The following is a 19,087-nucleotide window of genomic DNA, read 5'->3' on the forward strand; positions in this document are numbered from 1 at the left end:
TCTATATATCTGAAATAAAAAAAATTTGTCATAATTTTAAAAACAATTTTTCTTAGCATTTAGTTTGTTTTAGGCTTTCAAGTCCCATGCAAGCCAGAAATAAAGGATGTGCTGCAAAGATAGGGAATTTATAAACCCACGGTATGTATTCTGGTAAACAGTGGTCCCCAACCTTTTTTGGCACCAGGGACCAGTTTTGTGGAAGACGTGGACGGGTGGAGTTGGGGATGGTTTGGGGATGATTCAAGCGCATTGCATTTATTGTGCACTTCATTTCTATTATTATTATATTGCAATATATAACAAAAGAATTATGCAATTCATTATAAGGTAGAATCAGCAAGAGCCTTGGGCTTGTTTTCCTGCAACTAGACAGTCCCATGTGGGGGTGATGGGAGACAGTGACCAATCATCAGGCATTAGATTCTCATAAGGAGAGCATAACCTAGATCCCTCACACAAGCAGTTCACGATACGGTTCTTGCTCCTATGAGAATCTAATGCTGCTGCGGATCTGACAGGAGGTGGAGCTCAGGCGGTAATGTATGCAAGTGATGGGGAGCAGCTGTCAATACAGATGAAACTTTGCTCACTCACCAGCTGCTCACCTCCCGCTGTGCAAGCCCAATTCCTGACAGGCCACGGACTGGTACTGGTTGGTGATCCAGGGGTTGGGGAGCCCAGCTGTAAAAAATAGGTGGAGGATCTTAAGCAGGGAATTTCAAGTCCTTGCCAAATGAGTACCAACCAATTATTATATTGTCATATAATATAATAATTATGTAATAAAATACCAACACATGGTATTTGCCTTTCACAAGGTCAGAGATGATTCTCTTCTTGCACAGAAATACAGCAAAGGAAAAGAAGCAGATTTCAAAACAATGACAATTTCTTCATATTGGCTCTTTTTCTTCCCACTTGGTTACATTGTTCTTCATCTTAAAAGGTAAGTTAGTAAGGATGAGACCTACTGGCAAAACTACTGTAGAATAAAACCTGGGTCTTTGCTTTACTATAGGTTTTAGAATTTTAGCATTTACGTAATACCTAAAGCATTGAAAAAGGTATATAATAAGCTCTGGTGCAAAATGTTAAGTGTTCCTTGTACCTATACATGTGCCAAGTAGATAAAGCACTGTGTGCCAGGTCATTAAAGTCATCCACTATGTGGATGCCTACATTCTTGTTTGCTGTTATAATGATCCTTTGGGTTTTCTCAAGGTTAACGTGTCTATTACAAGATACATGTCACTCAGTTTGGGGAATAACTGGGTGTGCCCTGAATAAATTAATTAATGAGTTAATTAATTTAGCATGATAATTCATAAATAACGGCTTCTACCACACTTACTTTGTTTTTCATTTCAGAAATACTTCAGAGAAAGAGAAAATCTTTATGCTATACCAAAAAGTGCATTAAAGTTATGTTGTATATTGCACCATTGGAATAATAATTACTCCAGGATGAACACAGAACTTCAAATATAATCTGATTTTTTTCTAACTCTGTTAACTAAGACTTTGGAGGAAACTGAGGCATCACACATTATTTGCATACAAGTACACCTCTGTTAAAACTTTTCTATCAGAAATCCTAAGTTCTCATTGTTTCTCTGGACCATTTGACAACTGTAACCTCTACCACCATGAAGAGGAAGAAACAGCACAGGGGATTTCCAGTTCTGGCTTCACGATGCGTATTACAGTGAAACTCTTTTGACCCATCTCTTGAGGTCCTGAAATTTTTATCTTACTGCTTTCAAAAAGTATTAAGTAAAATCTGGAACCCAAAGGGGAAGCATACTTAATTTTGACAGTTCCTAAAATTTGTTTACCCACACCAGATTTGGATTATTTATTTACATTTACTTGTTAATTGGCTAAGAACAACCTCCTTCCCTCATTCCCGCAAAACAGAGGATAAAGCATTTCACATTCTCTTCAAGTCCCAAGATAGGGATATATGTTTTGAATTATTTTAGCAAAATGCTACTGCTCTGAAAACAATCACAAGAATTCTAGCTCCCTAACTTCCTCCCGATAACTGAGAATATAGATACTAGACTAGAGGGAAGGGAGGAATTTCAAGTAGGCCAGGAGATTACACAGGTTAAGTCATGAATCAAATAACTTTCATGTCATTTGGGTTATGTTTGTATGCAAACTTTGTACATTTAAAAATGTTTAGTTAACATCTAACAAGGAAAAATATTCATCTTTTGAACTCGGGTTTTGGTAAATGTTAAGCTTAGAAAAAACTGATGCATTTAAGCAAATGGGTGGGGCAAGCAGCTGGTGAGGCTTTTGAGTATACAGCACATCATACCTGTAAGCTATGGAATGAAACTGAGGGGACTGAGGCTGATTATAAACGCAAAGTACCTTGTAACAAGGAGTCACTCCATAAAAATCCTCTTGCGTATTTTATGCTTAACAAACAAAATAAATATGCTTAAAACCAGTTTAGGATAGCCTTTTATAGCATTTTATAGTACACCTTGAATAAAAATGTAGATGATACATCAACTAGGACCAAGTGAGATGGCAGTGATCAAGTGTTCTACAAAACTAAAAAGTAAAAAAAAGAGACAAAGGAAACAAATATTGAATCAGTTACTGTCATTTGATTGCTTTACTGCTCTGAAAAGCCTTTCCTGACAACCCAGAGCTCCCTCACAAATTTGAGTTGTTTCCTTTCCTCCTAATAAATGGGGAAACTAAACCCATAGAAATAAAAGTGACTTTAATAAATGTGATACAGTTCACTAACTAGCTGAATTAAGATGATCAATAATGCATATTCTTTGCATCGATGTCTCTAATTCACTGAAAAAAGGAAGACTGACACCCTTCAGTGAAATTTGTTAAGAGACTCTTTTAAAGTATCTTTTTTATGTAAGACAGAAAAGGCTTGAATTTCAATTTACTCTTGTACCACTTAGCTTTAACTAGGTCAGGTGCTAAGTTCATGTGTTGGAAACTTAATTTCCAATGCAACTGTGTTGGGAGGTGGGGCCTAATAAAGGATGATTAGTTCATAAGCACTCTACCTTCATGAATAGATTAATGTTGTTATCTTGGGAGTGGGTTAATTATTGCCAGAGTAGTCTTGTCAAGTTCCATTCTCTCTTGCTGTCTTGCCCTTCCACTTTCCACCATGGGATGATGCAGTAAGAAGACCCTCACTAGATGCTGGTTCCTCCATAGAGTCATGCACCACAACAACAGATCACATATATGATGATGGTCCCATAAGATTATTTTTACTGTACCCTTTCTATGTTTAGATACATAAATACTTGACATTGTATTATACTTGCCTACCATATTCAGCACAGTAACATGCTATACAGGTTTCTAGCCTAGGAGCAATACCTTATTCCACACAGTCTAGGTCTAGTAGGCTATCTGCCATCTCACTGGTCATTCCTTTGCTTGAATGAGCCAAGTTCCCCCCAGCCCAGGACTTCTACCTGTGAAGTTCCCTCTGTCTATAATGCCCTCCACCACTACACACACACACACACACACACACACACACACACACCCAGCCCAGGACTTCTACCTGTGAAGTTCCCTCTGTCTATAATGCCCTCCACCACTACACACACACACACACCCAGCCCAGGACTTCTACCTGTGAAGTTCCCTCTGTCTATAATGCCCTCCACCACTACACACACACACACACACACACACACACACACACACACACACACACGTCTATAGACTAATTGATTTGAGACTTCCTTCAGCTCTCAATCTGACTCTCCTCAACACCCCCCACGCCACCACCCCAGCCTAAATAGAAGGCTGGCTACACCATCCAGGATTGTGTAAGTAAATTCTATGATGTTCTCACAACCACCAAATTGCCTCATGATGCATTTCTCAGAATGTATTCCTGTCTTTAAGTAACACATGATTATGTTGGACTTCCTAGTCTCCAGAACTGTAAGAAATAAATTTCTGTCCTTTATAAATTACCAAGTCTCAGGTATTCTGCTACAGCAGCAGACAACATATGGAGACATCATTTTTTTCTAATGACTTATTAAAAGAACATATGGAAAACTGAAGAGTGCAACTGTTAGTTCTGATTAACTAAAAAGTGTTTTGGCTTTTTAATTTAGCACTATTCAGGGTAGTGCTATAGAGTGTGTATATACACAGATACACATATATACATATAGAAATACTTCCTATATAAATATTCACTAAATATAAAGCTGGTGTGGTTTTTAAGGAATTAATTGAAGGCATAGAGCATGCAAAGCACTATACCAGGCACTAGAGCACAATACCTAGACACTAGGGAGACAGACAATTAAGAATGTAATAGATTATTATAAACACTCTAAGTGCTATCAATAAAATTAATGTTGCTACAAGAAAGGGTTACAGGACACTAACTTAAACAGTGGTAGGGGGTTTAAGAAAAGTCAGACTGGGAGCTGAAGGAAATCTCAAATCAACTAGTCTACGGAGGTATGGTGGGTGGGGTGTTGGAGGGCATTATAGAGACAGGGAACTTCATAGATAGAATTCCTGAGCTGGAGGAACATGCCTCATTCAAGGAAAGGAAGACCAGTGAGGTTACAGAGCAGAAGAGGGAGACATTCTTAGAGATGAAGACGGAGAGGTACATAAGCGTCTGCTCACACACATTTGATGTCTCTCCACCTGTACTCCAAGCTCCTTTACAGATCTAAAGGCAGTTTGATCTATAAACCAGCTATTTCACATGCCACTTTGCTATCCAACTGCAGAAATCCATTCATTTCCCTTTATATGTCTTTCATTTCCCTGCATTTTCTCGTTGTTCAAAGCCCTACTATGGTTGTAAACAGGGTGGCATTAAGGGAAAAGTTTGCTCTTAGGAAAAGTTCAAGAAAGGAGGCCCCAAACTGCCTGACACGTTTAAGTGTCACTTGTAGTAACCATGTATCTCAATGTGATAAGCCAGAAAAAAAACAACGACTGCCTGTTCCTGGAACTGGGAAGTGGCCATGCCAAGACTTCCAGGAATAACAGTGCATGAATGAAACCACATGGGAACCGGAGAGTCAGCTTGGAGAAGCAGGAACTTTGTCAAATATTTAAAATAATAAAAGCTCACTTTCACTGAGTACTTTCTGTAGTGCCAGGCACTGCTCTAAGAACTTTACATTAACACATATAATACTCTGTAGCTCTTTTAATAGTTACACAATTTCAGAGATGAGGCAATGGAAAGAATATATATTAAGAAAGTGGCTGACAATCCACAGATGTGAAGCAGTAGAGGCCAAATTTAAAGTCGGGGAGCCTGACTGGAGCTAATGGTCTTAGGAACCGTGCCAGATACCGCCGCTATCTTTTCCAAGCTAGTATTGTAGAGGGTTTAGCATAGATGTGGGCTCCAGGCGGACTTCAGTGAATACTTACTGATAAATGCCAGCTTGCAGGCTGTATTAACCGTCCCTTCTAATAGCCCCACTATGCTGGCACATGCTCCCGAGCCCAGTCTCTGCCCAGGATTCAGCGCCGCTCTCTGCCTGTAGAGCAGTGTAGCTAAGGGGAAGCCGAGCCCCGCGAGGCGTTTTCAGGCAGGACACCCCTTTTCATTCGAATGATTCTGGGTGAGCCCAGGTGCCGCTGGGCCGCCTGGGGCCCCTTGCCGTGCATCTGCTCCACTTACAGGGTCCCTTTCAGAGGTCTCTTGCATTTCTGGCCCCAGCCTTCACCCCACATCCTCCACCCCCAGAGCAGCAAACACAACCGGCTGGCCCTCGCGCCCGTTCCCCGTAAGTTGGCCCCCACACCTGATCCCGGCCCTGGCCCCAGCGCAGGCTCCGCGCAGTTCTCGCGCCCGAGCCCCGGGGAGGCGGCAGAGAAAGCCGCTCGCGCACCTGTGGCTGCCGCTGTTTCCGCTCCCGAGAGAGCCGAGGTCTAGAGAGCCGGGGTCAGGCGGTGGCTTCCTCTCCTGCGCCTCTAGACTGCAAGGAACGGCTACTGCGCAACCTTCTCGGAAATCAGCCGGAACAGGGTCTGCGAGTAACCCTTGCGCCAACAGCCGCGGCTACTGGTTTCGTTTCCTGGATCTTACGTACACAACGCGGTTTCCTTTTCCTGGTTCCCGCGTTCGCGCCGGGGGACCCGCGGGACTATTGCAGGATGAAGAAGCTGGAGGAGGGACTGCACCCACCACCAGGTGTGAGGCCCCTCCCCTACCCCCGACTTGCTTTCTTGCTCATTGGAGAGACTCCAGAGACTTTTGACCGGTGGTTAAGGAGAGGAACTGGGACTCTGTCACTAACTGGAACTGGAAAGTCATCAGCTGGGGAGTGGCCTCCCCCGGGAACTTTCTTTACTCTGACTTTGACCTCCATCCCTCGAAAGCCCGTGGCTTTTCAACGCGAGGAAGCAGAGGCAGCTTAGACTACAAATGAGGAGTGGTCAAAATTGTTTTTTTTTATGGTGCCTTTTCTTTCTTGCTGTCTTGCTCTTTCTTTCCTTCTATTAAATTATGTGATATTATTTTTTATTTTTTTAGGCAGTTATTTAAATGTTTTTAAGAGCTCACCTTATTTTTTAATAAATATTGTTCCTTTTTAAACTAAAATAGTTTTTATTGTCTGTATTTAAGTTATGCGTATGACATATCCATCAACTCCTATAATTACACATTTCCCCCCTTGGGGCAAGAGCAGCTCTAATTTAGTCATTTAGCATAAATCCTGAATACCACGATCATTAACTATAGCCCTCATGTTGTACATTAGGTCTTCCCATTTGTTCATCCTACATGTTTGTAACTTTGAATTCTTTGACCTAAATTTCCCCATATCTCCTGACCCTACTCCAACCTGGATGACCCTGGATAAACCGGTGGTCCCCAACCTTTTTGGCACCAGGGACCAGTTTCACGGAAGAGGATTTTTCCATGGACCAGGGTCGAGTGGCAGACGGTTTCAGGATGATTCAAGCATATTGTATGTATTGTGCACTTTATTTCTATTATTGTTACATTGTAATATATAATGATGCTGTCAGTGCAGACACATTTGATGACGTGGTGGCCTTCAATAATTGCTTCTATGTGTTCTTTGTGTTCATGTTTTCATGGTTTCTGTTTTTTTGTTTGTTTGTTTGTTTGTTTTAACAAAACAAAACAAAAACTCCAAAGGCTTGTCTTTTAACGCAGGGTGCTTGGTCTCCATGTGGCAAAGCAGTTTTGCAGGTTTCGAGGCTTCATTGCATAGTCGATCATCACATATTATACAAAGCAGGGTTGGAGAATGTGAACCACCTGTTGCAGTGAACCTGTAATTTAAGTAGGACTCTTGGCATTTTCCTTTAAATGTGGCTTTATTTTTGTTAGCAGTTTTAGAGTCTTCTGTTGTCTCATCATTGGGTTTTCCCCATTTTCAAAGAAGCTGTCCAGTAATGTTTGTTTTTCACTCACTTTGGCTAGGCTAGGCTTAGCTTGTGGGCTTAGCAAAACTGTGACTAAGACAAGTGCACAGTGTGGGAAAGAGGTGCGGATGGAAGTGGTAAAATAATGGGTGAGCCATGCACAGACTAAAATAAGTGTTGGATTCTGACTGAAAGCCTGCCACCAGATGCAGCTGTACAATTGAAGTACATCAATTTTCCACTATAAAGCCTGCCTCCGGACACAGCTTAATTGTCACTTGTCACTTGCTCCTCACTGATAGGGTTTTGATATGAGTCTGCAATCAATGTATTTATTATGGTCTCTGTGCAGTCAAAACTCTCTGCTAATGTTAATTTGTATTTGCAGCTGCTGCCCAGTACTAGCATCACTGTCTGAGCTCCACCTAAGATAACCAGGCATTAGATTCTCATAAGGAATATGCACCTAGATCCCTCACATGTGCAGGTCTGTGGCCTGGGGCTTGCAGACCCCTGCTATAAACCACTGCTGTATATATTTGACCTTTTGTTAATTTCATGTAAATGAGATTGTGCAAAATTTTTCTTTCTGTGTCTGGTTTATTTCATTTAGCATAATGCCTTCCAGGTATATCCATGTGATAGCACCTGGCAGAATTTCCTTCTTTTATAAGGCTGAGTAATATTCCATCGTGTGTGTGTCTGTGTGTGTGTATACACACACAATGGAATATATGTATCTTTCTTTATACATTTGTCCATTGGTGGACACCTAGATTATTTCTATTATCTTGACTATTCTGAATAATGCTACAATGAACATGGGAGTGCAGCTATCTTCAGGAGATGGTGATTTCATTTTCTTTTGGTATATACCCAGAAGAGGGATTTCTGGGTCATATGGTAGTTCTATTTTTAATTTCTGTAGGAACCTCCATACTGTTTTCCATAATGGCTGTACCAGCCTACATTCCCACCAACAGTGTACAAGGATTCTCTTTTCTCTACACCCTTGCCGACACTTGTTATCTCTTGTCTTTTTGATAATAACAATCCTAATAGGTATGACATAGTATCTCATAGTGATTTTGATTTGCATTTTTCTGATGAATAGTGATGTTGGGCACATTTTCATATACCTGTTGGCTATTTTTATGTCATTTTTGAAGAAGTGTCTATTCAGGTCCATTTCCCATTTTTAAATTGGGCTATGTCTTCTTGCTATTGAGTTGTATAAGTTCTTTATAAATCTCGGAAACTAAACCCTTCTCTGATAACATGGTATGCAGATATACTTTTTTTCAAACTATAGGTTGTCATTTCATTTTGTTGATTGTTTCCTTTGCCGTGCAGAAATTTTTGGTTTGATGTAGAAATAATATTGTTAAAATTTTCATGCTACCCAAAGTAATATATAGATTCAATGCAGATTTGTATGAAACCACAAAGGACCTCAAATAGCCAAAGCAATTCTGAGAAAAAAAAATTGAAGTCAGAGAAATAACACTTCCTAATTAAAAATTATATTACAAATTTATATAAAACAGAATGGCACTAAGATTAAAACAGACAGGTAAACCAATGGAACAAAATAGCTCAGAAATAAATCCAAACATACACGGTCAATGAATTTTTCACAAGGGCCCCAAGAGAACACGATGAGGAAAGGATAGTCTCTTGAATAAATGGTGCTGGGAAGACTGGATTTTCACATACAAAACAATGAAATTGGACTGTTTTCTTACACCACACAAACAAATCAAAAACAAAACGGATAAAAGACCTACATGTAAGACCTCAAACCATTAAACTCCTGGAAGAAAATATAAGAGAAAAGCTCCTTGACATTTACCTTGGCAAAGATTTCTTGACTATCACACCAAAAGCTCAGGCTACAAAAACAAAATTAAATAACCGAGACTATATCAAATGATATTTTAAATATGTTTTGGAAATCAAACCAACCAGATTTGCTTAGAATGTTTAATTTTCCAGCCCTGCAGCTGGCACAGAGACATGTAATAAATAAATATTTATTGAACTGAAGTAATAAAAATTTCCTTTAACATTTGTTACTTGCAAAAGTAATGTGATTTTTCAAACAATAAAGCTGCAAATGCAGAAAAGAAGTGAAATCTTGTCCTTTTCACTCCCTAGTTTTATTCCCATTATCTTAAACCCACGTTTGAAGATTTACTAAGAGAAGTGAGAGGAGAGAACAGGAAGGTGGAAAAGAAATTGAGAAAACATGATAGAAAAAGGTAGAAGGAAAACAGAACCACCTAGGTTTGATCTCTTTCTCTTCAATTTACCATCCCTGTGACCTCATGAAAGTTACCTGACAGCCTCCGTGCCTCTTTACGAAATCTATCAATGAGGGTAGTAATAGTATCTACCTCATAACATTTTTTGAAGCTTCAGGAAGTTAAAATACATAGAAGGTTTAGGGTGGTGCCTGCCACAGGGTAAGCATTTGCTTTGGGTTTACTGATGAACTTCTGCTGCAGAAGGGCAGGAGGCTGTAAAATTCCAGTAGCTTTCATTTTCTATATTTTTCAACCTCTCCTTCCCTGATGAATAGTGTATTTTTGACCCAAAACTTTTCTGTCAATTTTACACAGAAGAATTCTCCTATCCTTTGCTTAGGGTGGTACCACATTGTCTTCGTGGAGGTAGTAAGTTAGGCTGGGTTAATTGGCTTGTGACTAGACCTTCAAGCATCCTCTATTTACTTTCTAATTCATAAATTTGTTTTTTTATTTGACATCACTAAGTCCTCAACCTCTTTGGATTTCTGTGGTGTTAAAGTAGATCTCCTGAATCTTATGTTCCTTTTTACACACTTTAGGTTATGATTTTCTGAGTCTTGCAAAATCAGTTTCCACTTTTGCCTCTTCCTCCCATTTTCTCAAATTTTTGCAATCTCACTCATTACAGTAAATTCTCATCTTTTCATAGTCTTTGTGGCATTTACTGCTTTTGGGTTCTTTATTTTGTTTTAACTGTCTTCATTTTCATTTTATTATAGTCTCTGAAGAAAGATACCATGTTTAATTAGAAAACATCCAGGTACCGTATAAATTATTGTTTGCCTAAATAAAGCTCACTATTTGCTTTGACATAGTAAAATAGTGGTTCCCACATTTTAGCATGCATAAGTATCACTTAGAAATCTAATTAGAACTAAATTTGCAGAGTCCCGTCTTTAGAGTTTCTGATGGTGTAAGTACAGGTTGTGCTTTGAGAATTTGCTTTTCTAACAATTTTCCATATGATGCTGATGATTGTTTTCAACAGACCACATTTTAAGAAGCATTTGCTGAAAGAACTCTATTTTTTTCAGGTATTGTGGAACAATGCATCATAAGAGGAGGGTCATAGCACAAAGGATGAATTTTGAGTAGTAGACAATCATAGTGATTCTATTCTCCTTTGACTGTAACTTGTATAACTGGGGGCATATAATTTATATTTAGCTAAGGGAAAATCTTCTTGAGGGCTTCTAGGAAAGGGTTTACTGCTTACATTTGTGTGTGTGTGTGTGTGTGTGTGTGTGATTGCATGCATACACACATAGATACACATACAAGTATATATGTGCCTCTTTCTCTCTTGTATAAGGCAGTGATATGTGGAATTATGGCAGTTATCTTCAGATGACAGAATATGAGAGAACAAGTCTTAAGGATGGTGGATCCAAGATGTTCTACGTATCTTTCTAAGGACGCGTGATGCACTGATGACCCACTACACTCATGGAGGACTCACATACTTCAGATGACTCATTACATGAAAGCTGGCTTGTGGTTATAAACTCTATAGATATTTCTCTTTGCTCTTGACCTGATTTCAAATTCAAGCAAGCTTCTTTATTGCTGTTCTCTTCTGCATGGTGGAGTTTCTTTTCAATTTTATTCTATGGTTGTAGTTCTTTGTGATTATGGCTTTTTGTTTGAGCTATAAAAGTTTATTTGTAGTCAAAATCATTGTACTCCTGAGGGTTTTAATTGTATTCCTTCTGAAATCTTTAGTGCTCTTAACTCTGCTTTCTGGCTTAGAATCAATACTTCCAAGATTCCCACAGCTCCAAGGAAGAATTGATATAACAGAGCTTTATGGGAAACAGCAGCAGAAGGAAAATTTCACTTTGAATCACTGGTCCTGACAACTGGGTGCCTGAATGTCACCTAAATTACACAAAATCTTTTCTTTTTTTTTTTACGGAGTCTTGCTCCGTCACCAGGCTGGAATGCAGTGGTGCTATCTCGGCTCACAGCCACGTCCACCTCCCGGGTTCAACTGATTCTCCTGCCTCAGCCTCCTGAGTAGCTGGGATTCTAGGCATGCGCCACAATGCCCAGCTAATTTTTGTGTTTTTAGTAGAGATGGGGTTTTACCACGTTGGCCAGGATGGTCTTGATCTCTGACCTCGTGATCCACCCGTCTCAGCCTCCCAATATTTTGTTAATCAACATTGGGCTATATTATATTGGGTAATGCTGGGGACATTACCATCAACCCCAAGACTTTAATAACAAATAAAATATTAAAATTAGGCTATAAAACAATTACATAGAAATGTTCCTCTTTGTAAGTGGAGGACTCTGCTTCACAGCATCATTTAGAAATCCAGGTTAATGAAAACTCTGGAATCTTTAATATATGGCTTCCCAGGTGGCTCTGGGCTTTGACATTGAGTCTGTAGTCAGAAGATGGGAGAAAAGGGTTGTATAGGGGAGATTTTTATGAACCACACATGAAATTGACACATATTATTTCTGGTTCCATTGTATTGGTTTGAAGTCAGTTGGATAGCAGCCACACTTAATGGAAAAGGAGGCTGGAGGATGCTGTCTAGTATCTGCCCAGAAATATGAGGAAATATATTTGTGATTAATTAAGAAATATTTACACCATCTTCTGAAGATTTTCACTAAAGAGTAAGGCCAAAATAAAAGCCCCTCTTTAACAAGCTGCAGCCAGATATATGATCACAAGTATTTATAAAATCTTAAATCCTAGTGCTGTAACAAAAACACTTCCAGAAGTTTGTAATAACCATCATTTTTAGCAAGCCAGATTTTCAATGGCAATGTTTTCAGGTCCCTCTGAGAAAGAGAAAATGGATATTTTAGAATAATAATGTGTAGAAATTACAAATGAACCTATCAAGATTTTCCAAGCACCTTATTGCAAGAGAAAAATATAGAATACATAAGGAGGGTATTAATGCAGAAATAACATTTCTGTGCTGACCTTGTGAAGGAAAAGTCTTCTCAGCTAAGTTTTGAAAGAAGAGTAGAAGATATTCACAAGCAAAAGACAGCAACATAAGCAAAGGAAGGCCATGGTGTATTTTAAGAATACAAGAAGTTAAGTATGACTATAGTGCAAGATGGAGCAAGGTATGGAATTTACAGAGACTCTGGATCTTGAGGAAGAGACACTTAACTGTGAATCAAAATTAGTGTTCTCTCTTTCATGGAATAGAATTGTTGCTGAGAAGTGGCTGTCTAGCCTGGGACTGTATTTCCTTGCATAGAGGTGTGGCCACGTGACTGAATTCTAGACAATTAGAATGTGAGAAGAAACAAGGGTTTAAGTTCTAAGCAAGAATTTTTAATAGGTGAGCCTTCACTGCTATTTTCCATCCATTGGTTTGATGCAGAAGATGATGAGCTCTTAAGGGATGGCTGAACTGCAAAACAAAGAATCCCTCCACCCTGAAATTCCACATGAATAGAAATTGTCCATTAGCCAGAAACTCTCACCTTGATAGTCATATAAGGGATAAACAAATTCTGTTGGAAAATTTGTTATAGCAACTAGCACTATCCAAACTAATAATCCTGGAAAGATTGAAAAGGAGTCGTTGGTATAAGGCCGTATACCATAGAGAGGACATTGGCTTTTATCTTGGAGGATAGATTGAAAAATGATATAATTTTAAGTATCATAAAGACACTATTAAGCTCTTGTTTTAAAAAGACTAAATTAGTGACAGTGTGAAGAATGATTTGTATGATAGGAGAAACAAACAGCTAGATCATTTTAGTTACAATTCAATATCAAAATAATGTAATCCTGAACTAAAATAGTGAGGTGGTGTTAAGTAAAAAGGAGGGAGGTCTCTAAGGAATTTTAAAAAAAGAATAGACAATGCTTGGCCACTCAATCGATTTGGGGGAGAGGAAGGAAGAGAATTATCTTAAGAATGTTTCCACCTTGGGCAATTGATGGTACCTGTATATATAGGGATTGCAGAAGAAGATTTGGGGGAACAGTCTGGTTACATTAATTTAGTTTGAGAGGCTTATGGGACATCAAAGTGGGAAAAACTGATAGCTTCTTCAGATAATCTTGCTTACCTCTTAGGAGTGAAACAGCTATATGCACAGTAATTGAACCCATGGATTAGATAGATCAACACTGCTGAAATGTTATTGCATGAAGAGGAAGTTCAAGTATGGGAAATGGGGACACTCGTGTTTAAAGACCATGGGTTTGTTAATCTTTCCTAAAGCAAATGAAAGAGAAGACCAAGAAAGATGTGTAAGACAGCAATGTGGTTTTTATGAAACTAAAATATGACAGACTTACATAAGGAAGTGATGAATGGTGTCACAAATTGAAAGGAAATAAAAGAATTTGGAGCTGTGGACGTCAAGTCCTGCCTCACAGTTCACATAGTATCATGTCCTTTTGTTTTTACCTAGTGTCAGTGAAAGAATACTTACATATACCTTGTGGTAAAACACAATGTCTGATTGACTATGCTCCCCATCCCCCCAGTTCCATAAAGGAAAAAATGTCAATAATCAGAAGATATATCCCACAATGTTATGCCACAATCTGAAGCCTACTGGGCAGATGCTATCTGAATGGAAAGAAAGTAGGAACTCACAGTGTAGTTTCTGGTTTTACTAATGTAGTTACCATGTTTTCTTCAGGCAGGGGAGAGAAAGAGAGCATTCTTTTAGCCAGCAGGAAGGGAGTGAGCATGCTGCTGCCTCCGGTTTCTCTGGGAGGAGGCACAGGCTGAATCTATCTATGAGGCTAGCCAGTTGCAGCTATGGTTTTATCAAGCACCACCTGATGAACTTGACTGCTTCATTTATTCACTTTGCAAACAATTACCACTTACCACAAATCCAAACCTCCCAAACCAAACAAAATGGTTAGATTTATGGCCTAAAGTTTTCTACTTATTTAGCCAATTGTTGAGTGACCATCTTAAGAGACAAATATTATAGAAATTGAAGCACACACAGAAAAGAATTTTCATAGATTTCTTCTCACTTTTAGTTCAATATTTAAAAGTTTACTTGAGCTCTAACAATTAAAAGGCCATTACCAATTACAGAAAGGTCAATTTTATTTAAATGGTGGGGGTAGAAACTATATTTCAGTTGTTTGCAGAATAAAAGGGAAGATAATGAAATACAGCAATACATTTAGAATTTTTTTTAAAGTTACTTCAATTACTGTTAACCAAGCTTACTCAAAAGACATTATAGGCAAATATCATGATCACTAACCATAATATGTAATGAAAACCTAAACTTCACCGTGAATCCATTGAACTCTACATTTATTAATTGGAAACATAAATTTTCCTGGAGGTATCACAAGCAAAAACAAGGAAAGAGACATTTTAATATAAAGTTCTGAGACCACTTTGAAACCCTATTAACTGAAGATCCTAAGATTCAGATATAAGGTGTATTTGTCAGGGCTCTTCAGAGAATCAGGACCAACAGGAAGCATACAGGTGATAGAAAGGATTTATTGTGAGGGATTGGCTACTGGGATTATGGAGGCTGAGAAGCTCCATAATTTGCCATCTGGAAGCTGGAGAAACACAAAAAAACCAGTAGTGTAGTTCCGATCCAAGCCTGAAGGCCTAAGAATCAAGGAAGCCAGTGGTGTGGGTTCCAGAGTCTAAATGCCTGAGAACAACAAATGCTGATGTCTGAGGGCAGGGGAAGATGCATGCCCTAGCAGAAGAAGAGAGGGCAAAATCATCTCTTCCTTTGCCTTTTTCTTCGATTTCGTCTGTCCTTCAGTGGATTGGATATTGCCTACTCACTTTGGTGAGACAGACCTTTACTCAGTCTGCTAATGCAAACAATAATCTCTTTGGGGAACGCCCTCACAGTCTATAAGAGATAGAAAAAAACAATTTGTTTTTCCTATTCTCACCCACTACTCAGCACTCACTTTCTGACAATGGATGTTTGTGTATTTTTCTTCACATGCCAAAAGGACACCAACTGGGTATCCTATAATTCAATTTAGTTCTTACACTGTCTACCTGGAGTTAGAGTCAGATCCTACAGGTTAAGGGATCAGTCCCCCAAAAATGTCGCCCCCACTTCTGATGCCAATCACGAGGAATAAATTGTCACTTATACTTCTTACCAACAGGCTATAAATTGGGTTCTCATGACCCACTCCTAGGTTTGACTAATTTGCTAGGATGGCTCACAAAACTCAGAGAAATACTGCCATTTACTGATTTATTATATAAATGAAGGATATGATAAAGGATACAGATGAACATATGAAGAGATGCACAGGGTGAGGTCTGGGGTAGGGAGAATGGAGTTCCCATAACCTCTCTGAGTGTGTTACCCTCTAGGTTCCTACATGGATTCAGCAATCCTGAAGCTCCCCAAACCCAGTCCTTTTTTTGGTGGCTTCATTATGTAGGCATGATTCACTAAATCATAGGCTGTTGCTTATCTACTCAACTTTCAGCCTCTCTCCCTGTGTTCCCAGGGGTTGGGACTTTAAAGTTCCAACCTTCTAATTACATGGTTGTCTCTCTTGATAACCGCTTGCTCCTGAGGCTATCTGGGAGCTCATCAACAGTTATCTCACTAGAACAAGAAATATTCCTATCATACAGTAAATTCCAAGGGATTAATGAGGGTGTCTGCATCAAGAACCTGGATCAAAGACAAAAAATCCAGCAAAGGATGCATCTAACACTCCCATTGTTCAAGAAATTAAGATAGTTTTAGGAGTTCTGTGCTGAAACCTAGGGGCAGACACCAAATATATATTTCTTATTACCTCATGATATCACAAATCACACTCAGAAATAATGTTCAACAAGCTATTGGGCATTTCTTGACCCAGTCAGTTTGACACATACAATTAACCATCACAAAAGGGTTCATACTTCTGAAGTACAAACATTTGCTTATTCAGTCAGAGGCTGAGATTAGATGTGAAATTCATACTCCTTTATGAATGCTAAATTTAAACAAAGTAAAATATCACAAAAACCCAAAAAGGGTCAATAATGCCCTTAGTTCTTTAAAATCATTATGAATCTGTCATATATAAATCTAACCTGAGTTCAATATAGGTAACATATTACATAAGGTCTATAGATAAACATCACAATTACTTATAATCTATCTTGTTTGCCCCTTGCTTGCTGTGTCCTCTGATCACTTTACTCTTTATTTGTAACACCTACACCCAGGTCACCAGTGGAATCAAAATTGAAAACAAACAGTAACATGTGGCAACCACATATGGTTTCTTAGATGTTGGCTCTCCTTTCACAAGTTCGGTACTGGTGGTTGTCCAAAATTTTATCTATATTTTAGAAGGGTAATATTTTAATCTTGAATTTTCCAGTAATGATAGCTGCTAGTTATTTCTTTTGTGATATAAGAAAGTAATTACTAATGTTTATTGCAGGTTTGAAAATTCAGATGGTGACCTGAATTCATCTGCAAACTAATATAATACAAATTTATACCAAAGCAGGAATTTCATTTATAGATTGAGTCATTTATCTGCAAAGAGATAATCATAAAGAAAAAATTTTTCATAGCTAGCTTGATAAATATGATGTTACTTCAAAGAAAGTAACTTTCACTTGTTAGTCTGGCAAGCAGATTAAAAACTTTCCTTCACTGGGTACTGAATGTCTAATTCATTCCTTTGCAAATTGGAGTATTACCAGGTTAAATTTAGTCTGGGCTATAGTAGTTGAGAAATTCAACAATTCACAATAGATGGTTATAGATTTCATAATGCTCATAAATGTAATAAAATTTAAAAACCGGAAATAAATATCCATCATTTTTCTATTTTTTTAACTTCTGAATCATTTCATGAAGATAAATTTCCAGGTGGGTTTCTGGGTCATAGTGCGTGAACATTTTGATACGCTTTATCATCTTGTCAAAATGCTTTCCAAAAGAATTTTATCACATTTGCTTTTACATGAACATTGATTTATATATCTACTTCTAGGATAATATGCATGAAAAATAAGATGTTTTTATTCATGAAGGCTGATGTGTGCTTAGATTATTAAGCTTTAAATTAGATGGCTAAAATGATTTTGAAGAATAGTTTTGATAAATATAGTCTCTATGTATTTGTAAGCGTATCTATATAATTTTTTAAATAATGAACTTAATTTAAAATTCTTCCTTACAAACATGAGGGCAAGGAACACCTGGCCCACCCAGGGTGGAGAACTACTTAAGGCATTCTTAAACCACAAACAATAGCATGAGCAATCTGTGCCTTAAGGACATGCTCCTGCTGCAGATAACTAGCCCAACCCATCCCTTTATTTTGGCCCATCCGTTTGTTTACCGTAAGGAATACTTTTAGTAGATCTTATGACTAGCTTGCTGTCAATAAATACATGCGTAAATCTCTGAGACTGTCAGCTCTGAAGGCTGTGAGACCCCTGATTTCCCACTCCACACTCTATATTTCTCTGTGTGTGGTGTCTTTAATTCCTCTAGCACCGCTGGGTTAGGGTCTCCATGACCAAGCTGGTCTCGGCATACAAATATTATTTTCATATGTATAATATTAATACCAGGAAATAATAATAGCATGAAGAATTTGAAAAGGAAAATCACAAATAAAGTACTCTATATAGACGTCATTTACATAAGATGTTACTTAAAGTGAGAAATTAAGATAGCAACTTTCCAGTGATTTGCCTTCTAGTTTGTACTGTCTTAACATACTCAAAATGAAGTAGTAGGATGAAAAATAAAGAAGACTATTTATTGTGACTTAGTAGAAGACTCACAGTGTTCAGAATATGTTAATGCTCGTAAGGGACCAGTATAATAGTGACATGAAGGACAGAAACAGCAAACTGCCAAATCGAGGTGATGATTGTAGGGCAATATATCATACACTTAAGCTTTTCTTGAAGCTGCTTGCTATAGTTTGGATGTTTTTCCCCCAAAACTCATGTTGAAATTTAATCTCTAATGTTGGAGGTGGGGCGACAACGAGGTGCTTGGGTCATGGCAGTTGATCCTATGTGAATGGGCTTTGTGCCATCCTTGCAGTAATGAGTGAATTCTCACTCTGCACTTCCCTCCTCTCTCTCTTGCTTCTTCTCTCATCATGTGATCTCTAGAAACACTGGCTCCCCTTCCCCTTCTGCCATGAGTGGCAGCAGCCTGTAGCCCTCACCAGAAACAGATGCTGGCACCATGCTTTTTTTGCAACCTGCAGAACAGTAAGACAAATAAACATTTTTTTAAATATATAAATTACTCAGTCTCAAGTATTCTTTCATAGCAATGCAGTGGACTAAGTGATTTCTAAATCTGGATATTTCTAGAATGTTTGTGTTCAAACCAATGCTAGGCCTTTTAGGTCAATTTTATTTTTAAATTGCGAA

The 19,087-nt window shown here is 38.4% G+C and overlaps 1 protein-coding gene across 7 annotated transcripts in view; it reads right to left on the reverse strand.

The window, feature by feature from the left end:
* The window catches only part of LOC126947482 (phospholipid scramblase 1), a 28,920-nt gene extending 22,913 nt beyond the window's left edge, over nucleotides 1–6,007 (reverse strand). For 4 of the 7 annotated variants that reach the window (XM_050778176.1, XM_050778173.1, XM_050778178.1 and 1 more), the window contains exons 1-2: nucleotides 5,895–5,993; nucleotides 598–684 (exon numbers count right to left, since the gene is read on the reverse strand). The gene's annotated coding sequence lies outside the window, so the exon portion shown is untranslated. Of the gene's footprint in view, nucleotides 1–597; nucleotides 685–5,894 lie in introns of all 7 variants that reach the window. The other 3 variants (XM_050778177.1, XM_050778174.1, XM_050778172.1) reach the window with 2 other exon arrangements.
* Between the last annotated feature and the right edge of the window lie 13,080 nt (nucleotides 6,008–19,087).

The sequence above is a fragment of the Macaca thibetana genome, chromosome 2 (genome assembly GCF_024542745.1).
Source record: "Macaca thibetana thibetana isolate TM-01 chromosome 2, ASM2454274v1, whole genome shotgun sequence".
NCBI lineage: Eukaryota > Metazoa > Chordata > Mammalia > Primates > Cercopithecidae > Macaca > Macaca thibetana.